The sequence below is a fragment of the Hipposideros armiger genome, unplaced genomic scaffold, assembly GCF_001890085.2.
Source record: "Hipposideros armiger isolate ML-2016 unplaced genomic scaffold, ASM189008v1 scaffold_569, whole genome shotgun sequence".
In the NCBI taxonomy this organism is placed as follows: Eukaryota; Metazoa; Chordata; class Mammalia; order Chiroptera; family Hipposideridae; genus Hipposideros; species Hipposideros armiger.
Window position 1 is genome coordinate 207,116 of NW_017731919.1, and position 3,498 is coordinate 210,613.

Sequence of the window (3,498 nt, forward strand, 5' to 3'; positions counted from 1 at the left end):
TTAACTCTTTACATCTTTCTTTTTTTTTTTTTTTTTTAAAGATCTTTATTGGGTAATTGGGGGGATGGGAACAGTACTGGGGAATTAGGGGAAGGGGAACAGACAAGTTGCTGTCATTTTTGTTCTTCAGTCTAGTTGTGGAGGACACTGCTTCACTGGCCCAAGTTGGCACCATCATTGCGCTCTTCCCTGGCGAGGCAGATCAGTCGCCGGCTTCTGGACGGCCGCTCACTGCGGCTGCTGGCCGCTCACGCTGGCTGCTGGCCGCTCACGCTGGCTGCTGGCTACACACGGTAGCCCATGGCAACCCACTGCCACAGGGACTGCAGCCTATGCCGTCGCCAGCGACTCACGGCAGCCCAGCTCCAGGTTGAGCTGTTGTTCAGCCTCTTAGCTGTAGAGGGCAGTGTCACTGGCCCTCATATGTGGGATCCGAACCGGGGCCCTCTGGCATCCCAAGCGAGTTCTTAACCATCGCGCCACTCGGCCGGCCCCTTTACATCTTTCTACATCCAATGCAGACAGCCCGTGAAGCCCAGTCTGGCTTCTTTAAAGGACCCTGCAGTTGAGAGAAAATGAAATAAAAAAATGTTCACACCCACGCAATTCCCAGCAACCTCAAGTTCCCTTCAACTCTCATCCCGAGTCCAGAAACCAGCCCACATCTTCTCTAGTTCATAAAAGGACAGTTCCCCTTCATAGCTGTCCACAGCACAGTAAACATCCGGGATACTGTGATTTATAAGAAATACATATATTGGGCTGGCTGAGTGGATCAGTTGGTTAAGAGTTGGCTTAAGAGCGCGAGCGCTGAGCAACACAGCCACCGGTTCGATTCCCACATGGGCCAGTGAGGCTGTGCCCCAGGTGAGCTGTCGCTGAGCTGCCAACAGGTGGCAGGATGGCTCAGCTGGTGTAACAAGATTGCTTGTTCGATGGTGGGCTATGCCCACCCTCAACTAAGACTGAACTCGGCACCTTGAACTGAGCTGCCACCAGGATGACTCATTGGATAGAGTGTGCGCTCTTAACAACAAGGCTGCTGGTTCGACTCCTGCATGGGATGGTGGCTACGCCCACCCGCAACTAAGATTGAACACAGCACCTTGAGCTTAGAGGCCACAAGCTGCCGACGGACCGCCAGATGACAACTGGCACCCTCCACAACGAGGATTGAAGAACAACAACTTGGCTGGTCCCTTTCCCCAATTCTCCAACACGGTTCCCCTCCCCCAATTCCCCAATAAAATCTTGAAAGAAAGAAAGAAAGAAAGAAAGAAAGAAAGAAAGAAAGAAAGAAAGAAAGAAAGAAAGAAAGAAAGAAAGAAAAGGGAAAGAAAGAAAGATGTTAAAGAGAAAGCCCACTGGCCCAAAATGGCATAACTCGTGCTAAAAGCCCATAATAGCAAATCTAGATTTAATCTGCTGAGAGTGCCATAAGCCCTCACTGTTTTCTGTTACAATTGATGGGGCGGTTCACATGTTTTGGGAGGCCAGGAAGACCTTGAGCTTGGGCGGAGCGCTGTGGTGAGCTGCGTAGGCCAAGTGCAGGGGGAAGGAGTCTGGGCAGCTGGGGGCCAGGCGCTGGTGATTTCAGCAGCAAGTCCAGCAGGCTGTAGTCTGCGAAGGAGGTCTGGTCGCCCACGATGAAAGCCTGGACCCTGGTTCTGGGACAGCAGGGTCTCAAAAGGCTTCAGGCACCCCGACAGTCCCTTCACATAGTCCTCATTGCCTGCTTTGTAGTTGATGTAGATGAGGGTGCTGCTGTACTTGCAGTGGAGGTCCTCCATGCCGTCATTCACCACATCCACCTCCAGCTGGGCCTTCCCATACAGCCAAGGGAGCGGCCCAGGTGGCACAGGATGGCATTGGACTGGTACAGGGTGAGAACTTCGTCCTGGAACTTGGGGAGCTGCCCATACAGACAGGAGGCCTTGAGAGAGCCCTGCAGCCAGGTTTCCTTGGTCACCACCTCCTCCTTCTGGCTCAGCATGGGCATGGCCTCACAGTGCCATCAAACAGGGAAGTAGACAGTGGTGTAGGGTGGCATGGTTGCTGTGTAGACAAAAGTGGCCTAGAAATGTGATCTTAATTAACCTTAATCAACCTGGAATTTTCGTCAAGCACCAGTAAGGTAATCTGTCACACAGGCCCTCTCCATCCCCCTTGGCAGAAGCAAGACAATAAAAACCCTCCCCCTTTTCTTCCCCTGCAGAAAAGATGTCCTGGTCCAAACATAATCCTTTTTTTTCTTTCCCTAATAGCTCCCTTGCCCCACCCCTTTTCCTATAAAATCCCCCCATTTTGTATAACCCCTGGGAGTGCCCTTCTAGTTGCTAGATGGGATGCTGCCCGATTCCTGAGTCACTGAATAAAGCCAATCAAATCTTCAAATTACTCTCTTGAATTTTTGTTTTTTAACATATATATTTGGTCATTTGGATGACCAAAAAATGTTTTTCATATATACTTGGTGGTTTTTTTTTGGAGGTTGATTTTTTTTTTATTGTGAAATACACATTTTTTAGAATGTCTCAACTGTACAACACAGTGCAGTAGTTATACTTTTTACCCCTCGAAGTGACAACTCCCCGCCCCCAATCCGCCGCCCCACTTCCCCCCCAATATCATACATATCTATTACAATTCCCTTGACTTTACTCCCACACTATACGTCCTGTGACTATATATATATATATATATATATATATATATATATATATATTCACTTATAGTTGACATACAACATCAGCTTCAGGTGTACAGTGCAGTGATCAAGCCTCTACGGCATAGAGTCTACGCCATCCATGATGCGGTCTCCCTAGCAAGACATGTGATCATCTGACACCCTACAAAATATTTGCAACATTATTATATTCCCTGAACTGTCTTTCGTATCCCTGTGGCAATATTGTAGTTACCTATTTACGCTGTCTAATCCCTTCCCCTTCTCCCTCATCCCCAACCCCTCCCAACTAGCAACCATGAGTTGTTCCTCTATATCTCTGAGACAGTTTCTGTTTACTTTGCTCATTTATTCAGTTTTTTAGATTCCACATATAAGTGAAATCAGATGGTATTTGTCTTTCTCCGACTGACTTATTTCACTTAACATAATAGTCTCTAGGTCCATCCATATCGTTGCAAATGATACAATTTCATTCTTCTTTATAGTGGAGTAATACTCCATTGTATAAATGTATCACAGTTTCTTAATCCAGTCATCTACTGATGGGCATTTTGGTTGTTTCCAAGTCTTGACTATTGTGAATAGCGCTGCAATAAACATAAGGGTGCATATATTTTTTTCAAATTAGCATCTTGGGTTTCTCTGGATAGATACCCAAGAGTGGAATTGCTGGGTCATACAGTAGTTCCATTTCCAGTTTTTTGAGATACCATACTGATTTCCATAATGGCTGCACCAATCTGCAGTCCCACCAACAGTGCACTAGGGTTCCCTTTTCTCCACAGCCTCGCCAGCACTTGTTGTTTGTT

The 3,498-nt window shown here is 47.3% G+C and overlaps 1 pseudogene; it reads right to left on the bottom strand.

The window, feature by feature from the left end:
- Nucleotides 1-1,444: 1,444 nt before the first annotated feature.
- Nucleotides 1,445-2,050, bottom strand: LOC109371412 (glutathione S-transferase P pseudogene; annotated as a pseudogene).
- Between the last annotated feature and the right edge of the window lie 1,448 nt (nucleotides 2,051-3,498).